Raw genomic sequence first — 8853 nt, 5'->3', positions numbered from 1 at the left:
GAGGATCTAGAAGATATAGTAGCAAAATAAGATATATCTGGGGTCATATGATTAGAGACTCCTGAATCTAAGATCCAAGTGGAAGAGATACCTATATTGGCAGACAAGGCAAATGAGGCAGGAGTGGAGCAAATATTACCATGACGTGCAAGAGCTCTGGAGATAAGGTCCTCAACATCAGAAATAGTAAAGACAGTAGTAGAACTCTGAGAATCAAATTCAGAACTGATGGAATCAGAAGTTTGTAAGGTAGGAGTTGGTGTAGCTGGCACAGCCGGTGATGCCATGGATCGGGATGTAGAGCTAGAGCCAAAAAATTTTCTTCTTTGTTTCTTCTTTGGACAATAGGATTTTATGTGTCCAAGTTCATGACAGTAGTTGCATTTTACTTGTGCCCAGTCTACTGTCCCATCCTTCTTACATGGTAAGGAAGGTAACTTTTTGATCTTACTTGGATCTGAATAAGCAGCTATGGGAGTAGCTAAAATTTTTTCTAAATTTAATTCAAGAGAGATTCCAATACCCTTGGGAGTTTCCTCTGATAATAATTCATTTAAGATAGATAAGAGAGTAGGTAAAAGATCTCTATGAATGATAGAAGCTCTTACTGATTCAAATTCAGGTAGCAGTGCCATCAGCAGTTGAAAAAACTTCTCTTTTCTCGATATTGATCAAATTTCTCCGTGTCATTGGCGTTCTCAAATTTTGGATTCATTTCATCAAGTTGTTGCCATGTAGCATTCATTCGGACATAGATATCTGCAATAGTTTGTCCAGATATTTATCGAAGATGAAAAAGATCTTGGTTGAGTTTGTATTGTCTTACCGGATCTAGTGCAACGTAGTGCTTGACCAAATGATCCCATACTTCTTTTGCAGTACTGTATTTGTGGAACTCTATTGCAATTGAGGCCACCACGGTATTAGAGATCTAAGAAATAATTTTGTTATTTGACTCTCCCATTTCTCTAATTTCTCTAAGTTATTTTGACTCTCCCATTTCTTTAATTTTTTTAAGTATTTTTCTTCAGAGTCGTTCGCCGCTCGAATAGGTCGTGTTCTTTCTCCAATAATATATTTTCAGAGCATTTTTTCTTTCAAATAAATGGTCATCGGACTAGACCAAAAATAAAAGTTAGTACCATCAAGGATTATCTTGATGGGCACAGATGTTTCTTTATAAGCCATCACTGGTCATGCCACTGGATCAGACATAAATGGCAGAGATATTGCACGGGCAGCAAAACGACAAAGATACGAGGCACTGGCACGGCGAGCTTGACGATGCAGCACAGTTTCTTTGTCACAAGAGCAGTGAAGCAGATGATTGGTCCTTGAAGGAGCAGAGAATTATTATGGCTCTAATACCATGTCAAAGATAACAAAAGTGGGAGATGAAAATAAGCTGTTTATTACTTAAATGGTCTAGTCTTGTATCTTCTTTTATAGATCCAAGACTATACAATGGAAAAAATACAAGAATACAAATATAGCTATTCTATACAAATATAACTATTTTATATTTGACAGAATTGTAAACTCTATACAAATATAGCCATCCTAAATATAGTGGATATCAATCCTATACATATATGGGATATGATATTAATCCTATATATATATAGAAGATATGTACAACAATATTTCTAACACGGATAAGCAAATGGACCGAGATCGACTCGGATAAGAAAATGGGCTGAGCTCGATCTGGTTCGTTTAACTCGTAGGCTCGGATGGGCCGGGCCAAGTCGAGCGGTTCTTTTTGACATCGCTAAGTATGAGACTACGTATCGATTTGGTATCGATATGCAAATTTTGGTTGTAGTTTTATGCAGCTTGTCTTTAAATGCAAGGAAAGAGATCTTTCATATCCGGTAAAGATTCTAAGAGGAGACATACATTCTTTCCAGGTCCCACGAGTAAACGTTGCAAGCGCAAGCAAGAGAACACTTACAAGTTGATGCGTGTGGCTAAGCAAACGTTAACGTCCTTTTCCGTCCACAAATGGCCGTAGCAATGCTTGTTTGCTAATAGGTGACGACAAAGCCAAGTACGCAACATAATGCGCCAAGGTTTTGGATCCTGCTACCATCTTTTCCTATCCAGAGATAGGAACTCAGCTCATGAGAAAAAGAGCCGTTTTATCTGTCTCCAAAATCATTCAACCGTCCAAAATAGGAAAACTTGTATCAAAAAAAAAAAAAAAAGGAACCGCCATTCCACTGTCTGTCTTTAATCATGCCATGGTCCACATTCCATAATGAACCTCTGTCATGCTTTAAAATATTTGAAGTTGGGCTGGCATTGCATTATTTTTTTACTAAAGTTTTTGAGCAATACCTAACATCTGAATCATAGACCTTCTGAAGAGTAAGGTTTTGTTAGAGAGTGTTAGATATAGTAATATCTGATTTAATGAAAATCAAATCACAATTTAAATCTTCCTGAATTGATTGTCAGATATAGTAATTTTTGATTTGGTGGAAGTCAAATCATAATTCAAACCTTCCTGAATTGATTGTCATATATAGTAATTCCTGATTTTGTGATCCTAAATGGAAACTTAAAATTTTCCTAAAGTTTTCCCCTTCCTAAATTGATGGTTAGATATAATAATTTCTGTTTTGGTAAAAACCAAATCACAATTCAAACCTTCCTCAATTGATTATCAGATATAGTAATTTTTGATTTGATGATTCTAAATGGAAACTCAAAATTTTCTTAGAGTTTTCCATTCTTAAATTGATTGTCAGATATAATAATTTCTGATTTAGTGAAAATCAAATTATAATTCAAACCTTCTTGAATTGATTGTCAGATATAGTAATCCCTAATTTGGTGATCCTAAATGAAAACTTAAAACTTTCTTAAAGTTTTGCTCAAATGTTTTCCTTTTGACAACCCATGATGAGATCCTTTAGTCCTATATTAAAAGTAGAATGATCTCTAAAGCCGTATATGTAAGAAAGATTTGTCTAAGCCATTCAGGGCTTTGAGATGGTTTAAGAAAAATCTGAAACCTTATCTTTATTTTTTTTATTTTATCATTTAAAAACTTTTGCTGCCATCAATATTTTAATTATTGTTTAAAATATTCATTTAATTTTTAGTTATTGTTTTTAATTTCTCAACATTGGGCTCCAAATTATAGGCTTTAATGGGGCAATGAAAGCTTAAACGATCAGATCAAATGGCTATAAAAAGATCATCTTGAGACCTAATCTAGTATGCTTTATAAAATAAAAAATAGATATTTTTTCAAAGTACTCTCTCTACTTTCTATTTTTTTCTATTTCTACGACTGCTTCTCTTCTAATTTTATTTTATCGTTTAAATGCTTATGCTGCCAAGAATATTTTAATTATCATTTAAATGTATATTTAATTTTTTAATTATTGTTTTTAATTTAATTATCATTTAAATGTATATTTAAATTTTTAATTATTATTTTTAATTTTTGAACATTGAGCTCTTAATTATAGGCTTTAATGGGTCTGTAAAAGCCTAAATGATCAGATCAGATGGCTATAAAAAGACCATCTTGAGCCCTAATCTTGTATGCTCTGTAAAATAGAAAACAAATATTTTCTCCAGAGTACTTGCTCTTTCCTTTCTATTTTTTTTTGTTTCGACATCTTCTTATCTTCTATTCGTGCTTATTTTATTGGATATTGAAAGGATCTCCATGAACTTCCTCTAAGATCATTTTTACAGGCAGAGGTTTCAGTCATATCTTGGGATGGTTTTTCTAAATTTTCTTACACGAGGGATGAGAATATGTCTTAGAACAATGTATGTGCTTTCAGGTTTGTTGTGTTTATGCTTATTTTTATAATCTTAAGTCATCCATAACTTTTCTATAATAAGGGAAAACAAAAATTTTGTTAGTTTTCTTAAATTATACCCAGAATTTTATAAGTTTTATTCTAACAATCTAAGGCATACACCCTCCGGATTATGATTTAGGAGCTAATAGGGTGCTTTACTCGAGATTAAAATAGAATCCAAGTTGTGCATAATTGCTATGTATAACCTATTTGATGATGCGCCATACAAAATGAAATTAAATTGAGTTAGCATTCTCCAAATTGATAGATAATCTATTATATTGTTAGAATAATTTTGTCAAAACTATTCTTTTCTAAAATTTATTTATTGAACATATTTTTTTTTAAACAATAATAGATATTATTTGTGCTAATAATTTGTCTTGAATGGACCTAATTAAAATCCAATAATTTTAAAGGTCGAACAATTCTAAAGGTTAAAAAAGAGGATATTTGAATTGACAATCATAGGAAGTTATTTAGAACCATAAAAATACTGAATAGAATTTTTAGATTTCTTTTGCAGTTTTTTTCTCTCATTCTTTTATTTCTGATTCTCCCACCTAAATCCTTTAGAATGGATAATGATGATGCTTTTAGTCTCCGGCTTGAAAAATTTTATGACTCGAGATTTGCTAGGTGGCAAGATTATTTAGAAGCTTGGCTCATAACTATGGATTTTATATCTACTATATGGAAAGATCCTTTATATCTTGTTCCTTTAAAAAAGTTCTTCGATAAGATTATTTAATCTAAATCCTCAAACTTAACCTATATTGGACAGATCTCCTGAGAAAATTGAGTTTTGCTGTAGGTTCAGAATTTTTAGTTATCTTTTAGATGAACTATATAAGATCTATAGGAAATAAAAGACTGTTACGAATCTTTGATATGCCTTAGAAAATATCTAGATTAGAGATAATGAAAGTATTCATAGATTTATCGTAACAGACTTTAACAATTTTAAGATCGTAGATAATATGCCTATCAATGACCAGATCCATCTATCTCAAAATTATATCCATGAGATCTACATGGGTAGTTTCATATTAGATGAAAATTATCAAACCATTTGTTTGATTGACGAGCTACCACCTTGGTCAAAGCTTATCCAAAAATTTAGGAGAATCTAAGGTATGCTTAGCCTTAGGTCGGCCATCCAAGCCATTTGGATAAAAGATCAACACCTATAACTCCTTTATGCTTATCTATTCCTTTGATATCAACTCTTATATCTCCTATATTTATTTATTGTGATTTTAGAGCTGCAATTGATTTTGTAAAAAGAAACTCATAAATTCTTTGAGGGGTGAAGTGAAGTGAGTTAATTTTAGGCTTCACTTTTTCGTGTTCCTTTTTTCATCTTAGTATATTTATGCTATTTACACTAACAACAATATTTCAAGTGTCCATCTGTAAATATATTAGGATCCACTACAGAAACTAGAATCAACAAAGCAAGTTCTAGATATTGCCATCCTTGGTTGCATCCATCAATTTGTTCTACTCAACCATATGCATGTGTCACTACTCAATATAGCAGCGACGTAGCTAGGATTTTTACTCTGAAGGTTCAATGTATAAATTAAAATAAATAAATAAATAAAAATAAACTTAATAACATTATATTAAATAAAAGCAAATTCAAATACATTAATATACTTGCCCTCGATGAGTTTTCATTTTTTGAAACCTATACATGATGACATCATTAGAAATACCCCTAAATACATCTCTTTCTATATAAGTCACCATACAATCATTCATGAATTCATCTTCCATCCGGTTCCTAAGTCATTCTTGATAAATTTCATTGTACAGAATGCTCTTTCCACAGTTGCTGTGGCGACTGGTAGAATCAATGAAAATTTCATAAGTAAATACATATGATGATAAGTCAAATGCTTCTTTATCTCAACTATTTTTTTAGAAAGCTCACCAAGTCCTTTCAGCTCGAAAAATCTGTTATCACGGTATCTTACATCAACAATAAAATTCTGAAGTTAAATTCAAAGTTCCACCAAGCATTCTCCAAAATCATTCGGATACAATTCGGTCAATCTTAATATCTTCTTCAAGTTAAAGTTGGAGAACTTGTCAACTGGATTCAAGCTAGCTACACCAAGAAGCAAATCGATGTTCACCTCATTAAAGCAGCTGTTAAACTCCTGAAGTTGCCAATTAATAACTTTATAAAATATTTCAACACAAAAATGATGTGACCTTTTATGTTTAAAAACTCTACATTTTGATCTCCCTCTAAGAATATGCAACTCATCTATGCTAAGGATCAAAATATCATATTTCATGCAAAATGAAGAAACCACATCAAAATGATCTTCCCATCTATCTTCTCTTACCTCTTGCAACCGAACTTTTGCCATCTCAACAAGTGTGATGGCATTCATAATGTCCTGTTCTTTCTTCTGCAAGGCTATGTTTAACTCATTTATGACACTTAAAATCTCTATCATTAAGTGCAACAAGAAAACAAAATCAAATATCTGACAAGAATCAAGAAGTCCCTATGCTTTAAATCTATCATCAAGGTCATGGGCATCACTAGCAATATTGTCAAGCACATCAATCAATGATCCAAATATAGCACTGAAATTGACAAGAGATTTGTAATGAGATCCTCAATGAGTATCACCAGCTCTTTAAAGACGAAGCTGTTGATTTAATCTCCGTCCAGTTTCAAGCTCACCTGCACGTAATGCCTCTGGAAGTTTTTTTACTTGATCTTCTTGAATATCTTCCCTACATTTAAAAGAAGCTCCTAACACATTCAATACATTAGCAACCAAGCAAAAAAGCCAATCAACATCCACATTTTTTTTACAACAGCAATAAGTATCAATTGGAGTTGATGGGCAAAGCAATGAATCGTATGAGCTGATGAAGTCTCTCTTTGAATTAAAGTTTTAAAGCTATTAAGCTCACTTTGCATGTTACTCGCTCCATTATAACATTATCTATATATATATATGATGGACTCAGTGAATACTTAGAAAGCAAAGAATCAACTACTTTTTTTAAAGACAAAGTAGAAATATCATGAATATGAATAATTTCAATGATATTTTTTTGTAGTATTTCTCCATTTAAAAAAATTAAGACTTTATTCATTTTTAACACAATACAAATAATACAAACAAATAAAAAATACACAAAAATATAAAATACATCTCAAAATTCAATTTCACAATCATAAATCACTATTGGCATTAATCATTCCAGTATTTACCATCACAACAATAACGACTAATAACTAGACTAGCAACATTCTATATGCAATTCAATATTCAATTAATCACTAATTTATCATTTAATTAAATTAGAGAAAAAAAGAGTGAAAAATTTGTAATTACCTCAAGATGTGAAATTAGAATAACTAGTTGAAGTTGAACTCTAATTAAAATGAATAAAGATCTACAAATTAAAATATAAATATTTTAAAAATATAATTAAATTGTAAAAAAAAGAAAGAACGTACAAATGTGAACAGTTGTTATTCCGCAGACGTGCGACTGTAAAAGGGAAGAAAAGGGATCACAGACATGCGGTTGGGAAAGGAAAACACCTAGAAAGAGGAGGCTGTTGGTGCGTGTTTAAACGTCGATCGGATCTGGCCCATTATCTTAAAATTTATATGCTTAACCAGTGCAAAACCTGTTAATGTTGACCATACAAAGACCATTTAGTACACGTAGGCAAGAATGAACATGTCATATTTCCTACCGCCTCCGTGCACAAGCTAGATAGTTAACCACACGTTAACTCAACATATGGTTAGTCCAAATATTATTTGTTAGATTGTTATTTGTTAGGTTTTCGCAACTTTTTGTTTTCTTCCAAAGAAATGCTTGTATAAAACTCACATGTACACATCTAATCTCGCATTTATACGTGTGACAAAAGCTAACAATATTTTATAGATACCTGTCAAATGTCTATTACTCTCTGTTGCGGATTTTCTCTTATATGCATCATTAACAAGTCACAACCCAATAATTATAATACTAATCGAGGCATAACTTAAGTGGCAACATCTCAAGGAGGACTCGTGACCAAACTTATTGAGGTTAAAGATTTTTCAGTAGTTACACAAGTGAAGATGATTGAGGCATTCATCTGTAACATTAATATATGCAAGTGTCTGGGGCTGTGAAACTTGACCACATTTGTCATTATACCTCGGATTCATAGGATTTTGCATACACATAGAGTACATTTCATCTCAATAACCATCCTTTTTAATTGTCAAAATAAAATTCAAAAAGTATTATTCTCAAGTATTTTATCCCTGCATTTGTCTCAAATTTGTCTACTTGTCAATCTTGATCTTTGAGTCAGAGACATCATCTGTAGAAAATCGTACCTCATTTACTTCATTAATATGGGAAATCACACTCATATCATCAAAAAAATCAAAACCCTCAGAAGGAACTATGAAGAGACAAAAAGGAAAAGTTTATGTGCCATATAATTCCATACAGAAGACTGCAACCCCAACCCTTTTTCCAAATAACTTCGGCGGGGAGAAAAACCAGTGAAATGCCAAACGAGCCCGCCTCAACATCGCCGAGCCGTGCAAGCAACAAAAATGGGGAGCGTGGAAGCTTGCACACAGATCGTCGCTCCTGCACATCCGTTCCGATCAAACGGTCCCGATCTCACTAATCAGGATGAGAGCGCCTCCACGACACCCGTTGTCTTCTGACCCCTATGACCTTGGCATAATTTCTGCAGACATCCCATTCAAGCAGTCACTCTCTCTTCCGATCCCCTGCTTAAACCCCACACAACCCCGTGACCAAATCTTATTGAGAATTTTTTTTAATACAAACATATATATATATATATATATATATATATATATATATATTAGTTTTTAATTTCATAAATACCTTCGGTGCTAACTTATTTTTCATTTTACTGTCATGAAATCTTATAGTGGATTTCTCGCACTGTACCCACCCAGCGGTAGATCGAAAAATAAAATTTGAATTGAAGTATTTTGAAA

The sequence above is a fragment of the Elaeis guineensis genome, chromosome 10 (assembly GCF_000442705.2).
Source record: "Elaeis guineensis isolate ETL-2024a chromosome 10, EG11, whole genome shotgun sequence".
NCBI lineage: Eukaryota > Viridiplantae > Streptophyta > Magnoliopsida > Arecales > Arecaceae > Elaeis > Elaeis guineensis.
Note: the sequence above shows the minus strand (reverse complement) of the source record.